We start from the raw sequence: 17,352 nt of genomic DNA on the forward strand, positions 1-17,352 counted from the left end.
ATGTTGCCTGGTATGGAGGGCATTAGCTATGAGGAGCGGTTGAATAAACTCGGTCAATTACTAGGGGGCATAGTTTTAAGGTGAGAGGGGCAAGGTTTTGAGTAGATGTACGAGGCACGTTTTTTACACAGAGGGTAGTGGGTGCCTGGAACTCGCTACCGGAGGAGGTGGTGGAAGCAGGGACGATTTTGACATTTAAGGGGCATCTTGACAAATACATGAATAGGATGGGAATAGAGGGATATGGACCCAGGAAGTGTAGAAGATTGTAGTTTAGTTGGGCAGCATGGTCGGCACGGGCTTGGAGGGCCGTAGGGCCTGTTCCTGTGCTGTACATTTCTTTGTTCTTTGTTTGTTCTTATGTGTGCAGGAAGTGTCTCCAGTTACAGCTCCTGGAAGCTCAGAGCTGGACCGGTGGCTGGAGACACTGTGGAGCATCCACAAATTGGAGAGCATTGTGGATAGCATATATAAAGAGGTGGTCACACCGCAGGCTCAGACTCCGCAGGCAGGAAGGGAATGGGTGACCACCAGACAGAGAAAGAGAGATTGAGGCAGGTAGTGCAGGAATCTCCTGTGGCCATTCCCCTGCAGAACAGATATACCGCTTTGGATACTGTTGAAGGGAATGGCCTCTCCAGGGAAAACAGCAACAGCCAAACTCATGGCACCACGGTTGGTTCTGCTGCAGAGGGGAGGGGTGATAAGTGTGACAGTGCAATAGTTATAGGGGATTCAATTGTAAGGGGAATAGGCAGGCGTTTCTGTGGCCGCAAACGAGACTCCAGAATGCTTTGTTGCCTCCCTGGTGCTGGAGTAAAGGATGTCTTGGAGCGGGTACAGGACATTCTGGAGGGGGAGGGTGAACAGCCGGTGGTCGTGGTACACATCGGTACAAATGACATAGGTAAAAAAAGGGAAGAGGCCCTAAAAGCAGAATACAGGGAGCTAGGAAGGAAGTTAAGAAATCGAACCTCGAAGGTAGTGATCTCAGGACTACTACCGGTGCCACGTGCTAGTCAGAGTAGAAATGACAGGATATATAGGATGAATATGTGGCTGAAGGGATGGTGTCGGGGAGGGTTTCACATTCCTGGGGCATCGGGACCGGTTCTGGGGGAGGTGGGACCTGTACAAACTGGACGGGTTACACCTGGGCAGGACTGGAACTGATGCCCTGTTTGCTAGAGCGGTTGGGGAGTGTTTAAACTAATGTGGCAGGGGGATGGGAACCGATGCAGGAAGTCGGATGGTAGTAAAACAGGGACAGAAACAAAAGGCAGTAAGAGGGAAAGTGTAAGGCAGAGAAGCCACAGTCAAAAATCAAAAAGGGCGACAGTACAAGGTACAGTGACTGAGAGGAGCTCAGTGAATAGGCCCAGTAATACTGAAAGGAATAAAACAGGAAGTAAAAACATAAAAGGAAAGTGACGTGGCAGGTTGTTACATGAAGATATGGGTTCAACGACAAGGAAAATTAGGAGAAAAGTTAAGAGGAACAATAACTTTGGAGAGGTTACTGATCAAGGTGTTAAGATTCAAAACAGAGGTATAAAAGCCAACATAAGTGTACTTTACCTGAATGCTCATAGTATTCAGAATAAGGTAAATGATTTGATGGTGCAAATCATCGTGAATGACTATGATTTGGTGGCCATTACTGAAACATGGTTAAAGGATGGTCACGACTGGGAGTTAAATATCTAAGTTTATCAAACTATTCGGAAGGACAGAGTGGATGGTAAGGGAGTTGGTGTAGCTCTGTTATTTAAGGATGATATCCGGGCAATAGTAAGGGATGACATCGGTGCTATGGAGGATAAGGTTGAATCAATTTGGGTGGAAATCAGGAATAGTAAGGTGAAAAAGTCTGATGCATGTAGAAATGGCACAGCAGTTATCATGGGGGATTTTAATCTACATGTCAATTGGTTTAACCAGGTCCGTCAAGGCAGCCTTGAGGAGGAGTTTATAGAATGTATCCGCGATAGTTTCCTAGAACAATATGTAATGGAACCTACGAGGGAACAAGTGGTCCTAGATATGGCCCTGTGTAATGAGACAGGATTGATTCAGGATCTCATAGTTAGAGATACTCTCGGAAGGAGCGATCACAGTATGGTGGAATTTAAAATACAGATGTAGGGTGAGAAGCTAAAATCAAACACGAGTATTTAGTGCTTAAACAAAGGAGATTACAATGGGATGAGAGTAGAGCTAGCTAACGTGGATTGGGAGCAAAGACTCCCAAAGACTTGGTGAAACAATTGAGGAACAGTGGAGAACCTTCTAAGTGATTTTTCACAGTGCTCAGCAAAGGTTTGTACCAACAAAAAGGAAGGACGGTAGAAAGAGGGAAAATCGACCATGGATATCTAAGGAAATAAGGGAGAGTATCAAATTGAAGGAAAAAGCATACAAAGTGGCAAAAATTGTTGGGAGACTAGAGGACTGGGAGATCTTTAGGGGACAACAGAAAGCTACTAAAAAAGCTAAAAAGAAGAGTAAAATAGATTATGAGAGTAAACTTGCTCAGAATATAAAAACAGATAGTAAAAGTTTCTACAAATATATAAAACAAAAAAGAGTGGCTAAGGTAAATATTGGTCGTTAAGAGGATGAGAAGAGAGATTTAATAATGGGAGATGAGGACATGGCTGAGGAACTGAACAGGTTTTTTGGGTCGGCCTTCACAGTGGAAGACACAAATAACATGCCAGTGACTGATGGAAATGAGGCTATGACAGGTGAGGACCTTGAGATGGTTGTTATCACGAAGGAGGTAGTGATGGGCAAGCTAATGGGCTAAAGGTAGACAAGTCTCTTGGCCCTGATGGAATGCATCCCAGAGTCTAGGGAAATAGCAAGTGCACTGGTGATAATTTACCAAAATTCACTAGACTCTGGGATGGTCCCGGCAGATTGGAAATTAGCAAACGTGACACCACTGTTTAAAAAAGGAGGTAGGCAGAAAGCAGGTAATTATAGGCCAGTTAGCTTAACTTCGGTAGTAGGGAAGATGCTGGAATCTATCATCAAGGAAGAAATAGCGAGGCATTTGGATGGAAATTGTCCCATTGGGCAGACGCAGCATGGGTTCATAAAGGGCAAGTTGTGCCTAACCAATTTAGTGGAATTCTTTGAGGACATTACCAGTGCGGTAGATAATGGGGAGCCAATGGATGTGGTATATCTGGATTTCCAGAAAGCTTTTGACAAGGTGCCACACAAAAGGTTGCTGCATAAGATAAAGATGCATGGCATGAAGGGTAAAGTAGTAGCATGGATAGAGGATTGGTTAATTAATAGAAAGCAAAGAGTGGGGATTAATGCGTGTTTCTCTGGTTGGCAATCAGTAGCTAGTGGTGTCCCTCAGGGATCAGTGTTGGACCCACAATTGTTCACAATTTACATAGATGATTTGGAGTTGGGGACCAAGGGCAACGTGTCCTAGTTTGCAGACGACACTAAGATGAGTGGAAAGTGCAGAGGATACCGGAAGTCTGCAGAGGGATTTGGATAGGTTGAGTGAATGGGCTAGGGTCTGGCAGATGGAATACAATGTTGACAAATGTGAGGTTATCCATTTTGGTAGTAGTAACAGCAAAAGGGATTATTATTTAAATGATAAAATATTTAAAAATGCTGCTGTGCAGAGAGATCTGGGTGTGCTAGTGCATGAGTCACAAAAAGTTGGTTTACAGGTGCAACAGGTGATTAAGAAGGCAAATGGAGAGTTGTCCTTCATTGCTAGAGGGATGGAGTTTAAGACTCGGGAGGTTATTCTACAATTGTATAAGGTGTTAGTTTGGCCACACCTGGAATATTGTATTCAGTTTTAGTCTCCTTACTTGAGAAAGGACGTACTGGTGCTGGAGGGTGTGCAGAGGAGATCCACTAGGTTAATCTCAGAGCTGAAGGGGTTGTATTACGAGGAGAGGTTGAGTAGACTGGGACTGTACTCGTTGGAATTTAGAAGGATGAGGGTGGATCTTATAGAAACATATAAGATTATGAAGGGAATAGATAGGATAGATGCGGGCAGGTTGTTTCCACTGGCGGGTGAAAGCAGAACTAGGGGGCATAGCCGCAAAATAAGGGGGAGTAGATTTAGGACTGAGCTTAAGAGGAACTTTTCACCCAAAGGGTTGTGAATCTAAGGAATTCCTTGCCCAGTGAAGCAGTTGAGGCTCCTTCATTAAATGTTTTTAAGATAAAGATAGATCGTTTTTTGAAGAATATAGGGATTAAGGGTTTTGGTGTTCGGGCTGGAAAGTGGAGCTGAGTCCACAAAAGATCAGCCAGATCTCATTGAATGGCGGAGCAGGCTCGAGGGGCCAGATGGCCTACTCCTGCTCCTAGTTCTTATGTTCTTATGTTCTCCTGAGTGAAGACAGATGGGAAGTGTTAATTTAACACCCTAGCAATGTCCTGCGGCTTCACACACATTGCCCCCTTGGTAGTTGTAGGGGTTTCTATAATTCGGGGAACAGATAGCATCCTTTGTAAGCAGGACCGAGAGTCCCCCATGGTATGTTGCCCACTTGGTTTCAAGGTAACTCTAACTGGCTTGAAAGGATATTGGGGAGGGAGGAGGATGATCCAATTGTTGTGGCCCATATTAGCGCAAACACCATAGCCAAGACTAGGAAAGAGGATCTGTTTGGGGAATACCACGAACGAGGAAAAAAATTAAAGGACAGGTCCTCAAGGGTTATTATCTCTGGATTATTATCTGAGCCACGTGCAAATTGGCATAGGGAAGAGAAAATTAGGGAAGTAAACATGTGGCTAAAGGAGTGGTGTGGGAAAGAGGGGTTCCATTTCATGGGACACAGGCATCAGCTTTGGGACAGGAAGGAACTATGCCATTTGACGATCTCCTCCTGAACCAATCTGGGATCAGTGTTCCAGCAGAAAAGATAAATAGGGTGGTCACAAGGACTTTAAATTAGTAAATGGGGGAGGGGGAGGCCTCAGGGGGAATCAATACAGTTCCAAAAACAAGTTGCAGGGCAGAGAGTAAAGAAATAGTCAGGAAGCCAACTTCAGGAACTGAAGCTCATGGCAAAACTACTAGAAGGATACTGGTTAAACCAGAAGAGAAAAATAATAAACAAGTGAATAAAGCATCTGTGCTGAGGGACAGGTTAGGGGATATAACCCAAAGTTCTGCATACCAATGCACAGAGTGTGAGGAATAAACTAGATGAGCGATAGGCGTAAATTCAAATTGAAGATTATGATGTAGTAGCTATTACAGAAACATGGCTGCAGGATGGCCGAGACTGGGAACTAAATATACCTGGTTATAAAGTTTACAGGAGTGACAGGGAAGATGGCAAAGGGGGTGGGTTAGTCTCACTAATTAGAAATACTAACACCTCCATGGTGAGGGAAGATTTAAAAAGGAGAAAGCATCCAGTGGAGACCGTTTTGGTGGAACTGAGGAACGAAAAAGGACCTAAAACTGTAATGGGTGTTGTATTTCGACCCCATGGGTGGCAGTTCTGAGGTGTTAGATTGCATAAAGGCAGAAATTAGGTTAAACCAATCAACATGTAGATTAAAATCCCCCATGATAACTGCTGTACCATTTCTACATGCATCTGTTATTTCTTTGTTTATTGCCTGCCCCACCATAATGTTACTATTTGGTGGCCTATAGATTACTCCTATCAGTGACTTTTTCGCCTTACTGTTCCTGATTTCCACCCAAATGGATTCAACCTTATCCTCCATAGCACCGATGTCATCCCTTACTGTTGCCCGGATATCATCCTTAAATAACAGAGCTACACCACCTCCCTTACCATCCACTCTGTCCTTCCGAAAAGTTTGATACCCTCGAATATTTAACTCCCAGTCGTGACCATCCTTTAACCATGTTTCAGTAATGGCCACTAAATCATAGTCATTCACGATGATTTGCGCCATCAACTCATTTACCTTATTCCGAATACTACGAGCATTCAGGTAACGTACACTTATGTTGGCTTTTTTACCTCTGTTCTGAATCTTAACACCTCGATCAGTAACCTCTCCTAAGTTATATTTCCTCTTAACCTTTCTCCTAACTTTCCTTGTCGTTGAACCCATATCGTCATGTAACAACCTGCTGCGTCCCTTACCATTAATGTTTTCACTTCCCGTTTTATTTCTTTTAGTATTCCTGGTCCTATTCACTGAGCGCCCCTCAGTCACTGTACCTAGTACTGTCGCCCATTTTGATTTTTGACTATGGCTTCTCTGCCTTACACTTTCCCCCTTACTGCCTTTTATTTCTGTCCTTGTTTTACTACCTTCCAACTTCCTGCATCGATTCCCATCCCCCTGCCACATTAGTTTAAACTCTCCCCAACAGCTCTTGCAAACACCCCCCCTAGGACATCGGTTCCAGTCCTGCCCAGGTGGAGACCGTCCGGTTTGTACTGGTCCCACCTCCCCCAGAACCGGTTCCAATGTCCCAGGAATTTGAATCCCTCCCTCTTGCACCATCTCTCGAGCCACCCATTCATCCTCTCTAGCCTGACATTCCTACTCTGACTAGCTCGTGGCACTGGTAGCAATCCTGGGATTACTACCTTTGAGGTCCTACTTTTTAGTTTAACTCCTAGCTCCCTAAATTCAGCTTGTAGGACCTTGTCCCGTTTGTTACCTATATCGTTGGTGCCTATGTGCATGAACACTTGCAGAAAATAATCAAAACAGTTAATGGAATGCTAGCATTTACATCTCAAGGATTGGAATATAAAGACAGAGCAGTTATGCTGCAGCTATACAAAACCCTGGTTAGACCCCACTGGGAGTACTGCGAGCAGATCTGGGCATGACACCTTTGAAGGATATATTGGCCTTGGAGGGAGTGTAACATAGGTTTACAAGCATTATACCTGGACTACAAGGGTTGAGTTATGAGGAGAGATTACACAAATTAGGCCTGTTTTCGTGAGAATTTAGAAGGTTAGGAGGTGATCTGATCAAAGTATTCAATATATTAACAGAGAAAAACAGAGTCGATAAAGGTAAACTATTTCCACTGATTGGAGAGTCAAAAACTAGCCAGACCATTCAGGAAGCACTTCTTCAAGCAAAGGGCAGTAGAGATTTGGAACTCTCTCCCACAAACAGCAGTTGGAGCTAGAACAATTGTTAATTTTAAACCTGAGATAGTTTTAGATTTTTGTTGAGCAAAGATATTAAAGGATATGGGCCCAAGGAAGGTATATGGAGTTAGGCCACAGATCAGCCATGATCACATTAAATGGCGGGACAGGCTTGAGGGGCTGAATGGCCTCCTCCTGTTCCTATGTTTTATATGTCCCTATGTTCCATTCATTTCTTCTGCAGTATCCCTGTCCAAAAATGTCCATTGCTGCCTCTTGGATGAGGATATTCTTGAGGGTATGATCCAGAAATCTGGTGTGGAGTCTGGCAAATTACTGCTCCAACACCCTTTGCAGAGATTCAATTTTGTAACACATATCCTGAATATTCTTCCTCCGGACACACTGAGGATCCTTGGTGGTCCACATATCTCACTCCACATAGATCACATATATTGCCATTTCAAGCTCAAACTTAAAAAATATAGTGACAGCCTGAGCTCCCACTAGCACCAAACTCTGTCAACAGTCAAATCCACTGTACACAAATGTTAATTATAGAAGAATAATTGTGTCCAACTATACATTAATGTTGGCATCCTTTCAACCTGAATTCTATTGAAGTTAAGCTCCATACTCTTCTGGCCCCTCACGCTCCTCTGGTTTCTCATAGCTTCTCATTGGCTTCATGCCATGCGCTGCATTGAATTTCACCTGACATTTAGTTAGCCAATCTATTAACTTCCTTATGTCCTGATGAATTTGCAGATGATCTTTCATATACTTAACCACAGTCTGTTAACGTGCCATTTTCAATTTTTGATACAATATTGTGCCTCCATGCCCTAAGTGCAGATCATTTGTCTATACTGGGTGGGATTTCTCCAACCCCACTCCTGCCCACAGTGTGTTTAGTGGAGGCGCTGCCATTTTGCCTGTGGTGGGATTTTCTGGTCCTGCCACTGTCAATGGGGTTTCCCCTTCTTCCCACCCTCCGCCGCTGGGGAACCTGTGACAGAGACCCATCGTCGGTGGGACTGGATGACCCTGCTTGCGGGAACGGGCATAATATCCCGCCCACTATGAAGAACAATGGTTTCATTATTGATCACTTCAGTACAAAAACATTTCTCTCTGTTTTCTATCTTTTAATTAACTTCCTGTCCACGCTGCCACATTCCTTTAATTTGTTAACCAAAGAATTTCTGAGCAAATACTATTTTAACCATTTATTATAATCTCTAGGAGTATATCCAATGCCAATGTTAGGCTGACAAGTTAATACTTACATAGTTATCAATTTCTCCATTTTAGAACAGAGGTGTTATCCTGTCAGCCTTGCAGCCCTCTGCTACAATTCTAAATACAAAGCATTGTGGTCAGAATATCTTCGCGGGAGTTTAGAAGAATGAGGAAGGATCTCATAGAAAACGATAAGATTCTAACAGGACTAGACAGGTTCGATGCAAGAAGGATGTTCTCGATGGCGAGGGAGTCCAGAACCAGGGGTCACAGCCTGAGGATGTGGGGTAAACTATTTAGGACTGAGATGAAGAGGAATTTCTTTACCCAGAGAGTGGTCAGCCTGTGGAATTCTTGACCACAGAAAGCAACTGAGGCCAAAATATTGTATGTTTTCAAGAAGGATTTAGATATAGCTCTTGGGGCGAAAGGGACCAAAGGATATGGGTGGAAAGCAGGGACAGATTACTGAGTTGGATGATCAGTCACAATCATAATGAATGATGGAACAGACTTGAAGAGCCGAATGGCCTCATCCTGCTCCCATTTTCTATGTTTCTATATGCTGTTACCTTCAGCATTCACGGAAGTATGTCAGCACAGGCCACACTTTTTCTACTTTCAACAAATTCTTAAGTACTATTTCTTTGTCTGTATTGATCCCATTTAATATCATTACCTCTTTCTTATTGCTTTCCCCCCCACTCCTCTGTACCTGAAAACTAGACAAATTAATCATCTGACATGTTCATTGTTCCTTCATGCCGTGAGATGAAATTGAATACAGAAAAGTGCAGGAGATGCATTTTGCCAGATGGTCGAGGGTGAGGCAAGATATACTTCATGACACAGTTCTAGTGTACACGGTCAGAAGAATCCGGATGGTCCATGTGCACAGATGGTGACTGTGGTGGTTTTAGTATGAAGTCTGCAGGCCTCAGAGATTCAACAAAACAAAAAGCTTTGTTCGACGATGTTAACACTGCTGGCTGCTATGTTACACTGCAAACAGCCAATAATGTCACGTGATCGGCTTCTTGACGTGCCTCTGTTCCACTGCAAGGCTGCTAGTGAGGAAAGAGTAGAAATACCATGACGACATACCAATTTTATCTCCCTTTAAATGAAAGGTCCCTGACCCAATAAACAGTATAACATTAACAATCAATCAACAACAATCAATATGTTAGATGCTTTGGAGGCTGTCGTTCTCTGTGTGGTTATTGGTGAACCTCAGACGTCTGCCTTTTAGTACTTGCTGCAGTATTCCTGTTTGTGAGCAGGAATTGGCTCAAGTATTTAGACAATGAACCTTGTTCTCTAGTTACCTTCAATTAATGTTTCATCGTCTGTACAAAACGTCCTGCCAGCCCATTTGTGGCAAGATGATAAGGGACAGATCTGATGTGTTGAATTCCATTCTCATTCAAGTAGTGTACAAACTCTTGTGAAATGAACTGCGGTCCATTATTACTCATGAGTTGTTTAGGGTAACCAAATCAGTTGAGGATTTCACCCCAGGCGGGATTCTCCGCTTGCTGACACCGATTTCGTAATTGGCAATCGGGCAGAGAATCCCCTTTTACGACCGAATAGGGGGCAGCACCTGTTTTCAGAAGCTCCGCCCCCTCCAAAACAGCATCATCGAGGAGGACGTTACCTGAAAGCCCTAACCCGATGCTCTGCCCCCGATCGGCCAAGTTCCAGACCACATGGGGCACGTGTGGTCTCAGCGGTCGGCAACCCGGCGTGGCGGCTGCGGACTGTCCAGCGCAACCACAGTCGGGCGGGAGCCATGCTGCTAGCCGGGGGGGGGGGGTTTGGTGAGGGCTGGGGAGACTGGTGGGGGGTGGCGAGGGGGTGTCCGGGGGGCACTACCAGGCAATTTGGATCCGCGTGTGGCCAGTGCCATGTTGTACAGCGCGACCAATGTAGGCCGGTGCTAGGGCCTCGCCGACTTTTTCCATGTAAAGCGCCACAGGTCCTCCGGACATAGCCTCAAAATCGGAGAATCCAGCCCCCTATCTCCCGATTGTTTTCTCTGCTGATGTTGTCTTCGTGAAGGCTTCTTGAATGAGAAACATGCGCCCTTCAAACAGTCCAGCATAATCAATATGAACCAATTGCCAGGCCTCTTCTGGACATTCCCAGGGGTATAACGGGGCTAATGGCGGCGGATTCTGCAGATTTTTGCTCTAAAACAACACATTCCTGAATTCTCTTTGGTTTCGTTATCTAGCCCTGGCCACCACTTCTGGCCATCTCCATCATCCTTTCAATACCACAGTGGCCTTCATGTAATCGATTTCGTACACATTTTCTTAATAATGATGGAATGATGACTCTCCTTCTCCAGGGGAAACAACATGCCTGTACACATAATTCAAGTCTTCGAGCGGAATTTGGCTATAAGCCGGGGTTTGCTCCTGATGTCTTTCCTCGAAGCACCGTGCCCGTGACCTCACAGCACTGGATCATTTCTGTCAACTTGTCCTGTGGCTACAGGAGTGTTGTCCACTTGCTCAAAGTAGGAAATGTTCCCACACTGACTCATTATCGACAAACTATTTGGTAAAAGTAGTTGGGAAAGTCCACCTGTGTTCCCATAAAGGTTTGACTGACAATTTTTGATCATGTCTGTCTGCCGACAAAAGCAATGCCCACATCTGCAACCTTTTCACTACCATTGATGGAATCCTGTTTTTTTCATCATGGGTAAAATCGGCGTGGCCCAATCACTCATATTAATGGGTTCAAGGACTCCCATTTTGACCAGTCATTCTAATTCTTCCTCTACCTTGGATCTGATTGCATATGGCGCTGGCCAGTAGTAAGATTTTGGATGGACCAGATTTGGAATCTGTCATGAGATTTACCTCAGCCCAGTTTAATCTGATCTTTTCCAGCCAAACTCTTCCCATTCGTGCTGGACAATTTCCTTTGACTATGTGCGAGGACAAATCTGCCATCTATACATTTAATTGTACTTTTACGTCAATACTGCCCCTCAACGCAACCACTCCTCCAGGAGAGGTTTTTAACACCATCTTCAGAGCAATATATCGGAGCTTTTTTTGAAGAACAGATTCTGGTACCAATGAGATGGCTGCCCCAGTCTCCACATCCAACTTCACCGACTGATCAACAGTCTTTACCACTGCTACTCAAAAATCAAGGGCACCCACCGTTCCATCCCCTGACCACACTTTGGAAAATCTGACCATAAGCAGAAGCTCAAGTGGGAGAATCCAGCTAAGAAGGTCGTGCAGTGCTGGTCCGAGGAAACAGAAGAGCTCTTACATGACTGCTTAGAGACAGTGGACTGGCCAATATTTAAAAACTCAGTGACCAACTTAAATGAGTATACCACCACCGTCACAGACTTCATCAGCAAATGTGTGAACAACTGCGTGCTAAAGAAAGCAGTACATACTTTCCCAACCGGAAACCATGGCTCAATTGCAAGATTGACGCCCTACTGAAGGATAGGTCTGAGGCATTCAAGTAAGGCGTTCAAGTAAGACGACCCTGACCTATACAAGAAATCCAGGTATGACCTCTGGAAAGACATCCGAGATTCCACGAGAGAATATCAGACTAAGCTAGAGTCACAGACTAGCATTATAGACTCTCGGCGGTTGTAGCAAGGCCTAAACCTAATGGGCTGCAAAGCGAAGGCGAGCAGTATCTCCAGCAGCAGGTCACACTTGCCCGATGAACTCTAAGCATTCTATGCTTGGTTCAAGCAGGAATCCAGTGATCCGGTGTTGAGTGCCCCAGCAGCCCATAACACACCCATACCCACCATCACAGCTTCCGAAGTCAGATCGTCTTTCCTGAAAGTGAACCCATGGAAGGTGACAGGTCCGGACGGGATCCCTGGTCATGCACTCAGAGCCTGCGCGGACCAGCTAGCAGATGTGTTCGCGGACATCTTTATCTGCCCTACTCCGCTCCGAGGTCCCAACCTGCTTCAAGAAGACCATCATCATAACAGTGCCAAAGAAGAATCAGGCAACGTGCCTCAATGACTACCGTCTGGTGGCCCTGACATCAGTCGTAATGAAGTGCTTCGAGAGATTGGTCATGAAGCGCATCAACTCCATACTCCCAGAATGCCTGGATCCACTGCAATTCGCATACCAACGCAACCAGTCCACAGCAGGCACCATCTCCATGGCTCTACATTCATCCCTAGAGCATCTCGACAACAACAAGGACTCTTACATCAGACCCCTATCTATTGACGACAGCTTCGCCTTCAACACTTTCATCCCAGCCAAGCTCATATCAAAGCTCCAAAACCTAGGACTTGGCTCCCCACTCTGCAACTGGATCCTTGACTTTCTGACCCACAAACCACAATCAGTAAGAATAAACAACAACATCTCCTCCACAATAGTCCTCAATACCGGGACCCCAAAAGGCTGCGGATTCAGCCCCCTACTCTACTCCCTGTGCACACATGGCCGCAAAATTTGGTTCCAACTCCATCTACAAGTTTGCTGACGATACGACCATAGTGGGCCGGATGTCGAATAAGAACGAGTCAGAATACAGTTGGGAGATATAGAACCTAGTGGAGTGGTGCAGCGACAACAATCTATCCCTCAATGCCAGCAAAACTAAAGAGCTGGTCATTGAGTTCAAGAAGCAAAATACTGTACAGACCCCTGTCAGCATCAACGGGGCCCACGTGGAGATGGTTAGCAGCTTCAAATTCCTAGGGGTGCACATCACCAAATATATGTCCTGGTCCACCCACGTCGATGCTACCTCCAAGAAAGCACAGCAGCACCTATAGTTCCTCAGGAAACTAAGGAAATTCAGCATGTCCACATTAACTCTTACCAACTTTTACAGATGCACCATAGAAAGCATCCTATCTGGCTGCATCACAGCCTGGTATGGCAACTGCTCGACCCAAGACCACAAAAAACTTCAGAGAGTTGTGAACACAGCCCAGTCCATCATACGAACCTGCCTCCCATCCATAGACTCCATCTACACCTCCTGCTGCCTGGGGAAAGTGGGCAGCATAATCAAAGACCCCTCCCACCCAGCTTACTCACTCTTCCAACTTCTTCCATTGGGCAGGAGATGCAGAAGTCTGAAAACACACACGATCAGACTCAAAAAAGCTTCTTCCCGCTGTTACCAGACTCCTTTTATGGACTGACCTGATAACACTACACCTCTGTATGCTTCACCCGATGCCGGTGTTTATGTAATTACATTGTGTACCTTGTGTTGCCCTATTACGTATTTCTTTTTATTTTAATTTCCTTTACATGTCCTTTAATGATCTGTTGAGCTGTTTGCAGAAAAATACTTTTCACTGTGCCTCGGTACACATGACAATAAATCAAACCAAACCAGTAATGGACTGGCCCAGTAACGGTTTGTTTCACCAGCAATAGCCAATGCCTTTAATGACAGCTCATCTTCATCTGTGAATTGAGTTTCTTCTCACGTCCTTTTTGTACCACGTGGATGCTTTCTCCTTTATCCCGTTTCACATTTTATTTATTCTGCTCTTGCTTTTTGCAACTTTTGCCTAAAGCTTGTTTCTTTTTCCAACAAGTGTATGCAATGTGGCCCTTGCTGCCACAGTTTCTGTACAACACACAATTTTTGATTGCACCAACAATCTGCTACTGAGTGTCCGGTTTTTGTACACCTATAGCAAGTGCGAGTCTATGTTTGCATTTGAGGTTCAGTCAACATCTTGTGAATTCTTGTGCTTGAACTCAACTGCTGAACTTCTTTGGCTGCTAATTCCATGGATAGAACAACTTCAAAAGCTTTCATTAAGGTCAGGTTGCTTTCGGTTAACGACCGATTTTGAAGAGCTTCGCTCCTGAAACCGCTGACTAATGTATCCCTGCTGGTATCATTTAACACATCCCCGAATTTGTTGCAAACTTTCCAATCTATTCACCTTCTTCTTGGTTGTGCTTATTTTTTTATTTAAAAAATTTTAGAGTACCCAATTTGTTTTACCAATCAAGGGGCAATTTAGCGTGGCCAATCCACCTACCTGCACATCTTTGGGTTTGTGGGGATGAGACCCACGGAGACACAGGGAGAATGTGCAAACTCCACACGGACAGTGACCCGGGATCGAACCCGGGTCCTTGACGCCATGAGGCAGCAGTGCTAACCACTGCGCCACCTTGCAGCCCTTGTGGTTATGAAACCTTAATCTTTCCTCGATGACTAAAGGTTTTGGTGAATAGTGGCCCTGTATTATTTCCTCTTTCTTCATAGGCTTTCGTGCCTGACATTTCAGGTTGTACCAGACTCCTCAGGAGGTTAAATGGTCAGGAATGTTGGGACTGCTATCTTGTTCACATCAACAAATAAGTCACACTTCTCTGCATATGAGCTCCATCGCTCAGTATTCTCATCAAATGGTCCCAAGGCACCAAACACTCCCGCTATTTTTCACTATGGAAGTGAATGTGCCACAAATTTCTAGCACCACCTTGCTTCCTTTCCCCCCAAAACGAGGCAAACCTGAGCTCAGCCTGTTTTCCGTTCATGTTTCAGAACGCCCCTAGCTCTAAGTTTGTTGTTGCAGGGTATGTGTTGCTCACAGTACTCCTGATACTATTACGGATCGTTTGAGACAGAACACTTGGCAAACTTCTTTCCAAAGTTGTGTTCATCAGATTACTCGATGTTGTTTCGGTCCCTCCGGCGACGGAAACCTTTGTTTGGCCCCACCGTTGCCAGCTTTCATGTACCGATGATTTTAAATATTCATTTTTCTTATCAGGTGCCTACATATGCTATTCCACTTCTATTTCAGGCGCCTACAAACGGTATTTGTCCACCTCGTCGCCAGTTTTTATGTGGTGGTTTTAAAATGAAGCCGGCAGGCCTCAGAGGTTCAAACAAAAGAAAAGCATTAATTTAGAAGATGTTAGCACTACAGGCTGCTATTTTGGACTGTCAAGTTACCCACACAAACAGCCGATGATGTCACATCTTGAAGTGCCTCTATTCTACTGCAAGGCTGCTAGTGAGGAAACACTCGAAAAATCATGAATGCACAACAGTGACATGAGATATTGAGAGAGCATTTATCAATGCCTTTGGCACAGATGTGCAAAGATGTGCAGGTTAGGTGGATTGGCCATGCTAAATTCCAAAAGGTTAGGTGGGATAATGGGTTTACTGGGATTTAATGGATTGAGGAGTGGACCTTGGTAGGTGCTTGTTCAGAGGGTTGGTGCAGACTCGATGGGCTGAATGGTCTCCTTCTGCACTGTAAGGATTCTATGATTCTACATGGACTTCATAAATAGTGATGTTGCGTTCAAAAGCATGGAGTTATGCTGAACTTTCAGAAAGCTATTATTAGGCCACAATGAGGTTTTTGCATCCAGCTCAGGTTCACTATGGGCTGGATTCTCCGATTTTGAGGCTCTGTGTCCAGAGTATGTGTCTAGTCTTACGACCAAAAAGACTGCGGCACCCCCGTGCCGATGCTCTGCCCGGTGGGGGGGGCTAGCAGCCGCGCCACGTAAAGCGCCCGGTTTCACCTGCAGATACGAATGGAGAATTGGCAAGCACGTGGCCGCACATGCACACGACGGCGACCTGCGGCTGCCGCGCCATACAACATGGCGCCGGCTGCCGCGCCATACAACATGGCGCCGGCCGCATGCAGACCTGGCCTGCCAGATAGTGCCCCCCTGTAACGCCCCTCACCACCCCTCACCAGTCCCCCCAGCCCAGCCCCCTCCGAATCCACCCCGGCCAGCGGAACGGCTGCCCCCCCTCTCCGACTGTGGCAGCGCTAGACACAGTGCACAGCCGTTACGTGAGGTCCCCTAAACCTGAGAGCACACGCGACCGATGCCGTCGGGAAGTCAGCCCATCGGGGGTGGAGCATCAGGGGAGGGCCTCAGGTGATGTCCTGAAGTCATCCCAGCGGCGTACTCAGCGATTATGCCATTTTTGAGGGGACAGTACAGCCGGAAAATGGCGTTGCCCCCGATTTCGCCATAAAAATGGAATCTCCGGCCAATCGCCGAACCCAATTTCGCTGTCGGCAATCGGAGAATCCAGCCTTTTATTTTAGCATGAAGGTCTTTCCAGGGTGCAGAAGAGATTTGCCAGAATGGTTCCCGGGATGAGGGAATTTAGCTACACAGTTATGTTGGAGAAACTAGTGTTATTTTCCATGGAGCAAAGAAAATCAAGGTATAAAGTTTGGATAAGTTCGGAAAAGGAAAGCTGTTCCCATTTGCTATGGCACAAGGACTAAGAGATATAGGAAGGGACATGAATATTTTTATGCAACAAGTGGTAATGACGTGGAACTCGCTGCAAAGAAGGATGGGAATTGGATGGACATTTGAAGAAAATAAAGTGTCAAGGCTATGGGGAATTGGACTGATGAGGTCGCTCTGCGGAGAGCTAACATGGACTTGATAGGCCAAATGGCTCATTTTTCTGCCATGATACTTCAAGGGCTCAGACTCCATCAGAGTTCTTTTTAGCTTCAATGGTCCCAACTTTTAAAATAATTATTATTTGTTTTTTAAATATATTTTGAACATGTTATTATTCCATTTACTATCACTGTCAATCTATTTTGTTTTGCTCATGAGATGAATGCCACTTGCAAGGACAGCATTTATGAGCCATCCATAATTGCCCCTGAGATGGTGATAGTAAGCTGCCTTCTTGAACCGCTGAAGGCCATGTGGGGTAGGCACACCCGCAGTACTGTTAGGGAGGAAGTTCTGAGATTTTGACCAATTTTTAGCTTTTGGAATCAGTTTTTCTTTCCCTCTTTATTTATTCCACCTAATTTTCTTTGCACAATTGGGTGGCACAATGGTTAGCACTGCTGCCTCACAGCACCAGAGGCTGCCTCTGCCATTTTATCTGCCCATGAGCCCTGAGAAGCTCCCCGTCCCATCGACATATCTCTAATGTCCACCTTCTTTCCCTTGACTTTTCTGGGCATTTCACTCATATAGGATCC

At 45.3% G+C, this 17,352-nt stretch overlaps 1 protein-coding gene across 11 annotated transcripts in view; it reads left to right on the forward strand.

Moving 5' to 3' along the window:
• LOC140429759 (nuclear factor 1 B-type-like) overlaps positions 1-17,352 on the forward strand; it is a 967,235-nt gene that overhangs the window by 768,221 nt on the left and 181,662 nt on the right. The window lies entirely within an intron of this gene.

Source organism: Scyliorhinus torazame, chromosome 9, assembly GCF_047496885.1.
Source record: "Scyliorhinus torazame isolate Kashiwa2021f chromosome 9, sScyTor2.1, whole genome shotgun sequence".
Taxonomy (NCBI): Eukaryota; Metazoa; Chordata; class Chondrichthyes; order Carcharhiniformes; family Scyliorhinidae; genus Scyliorhinus; species Scyliorhinus torazame.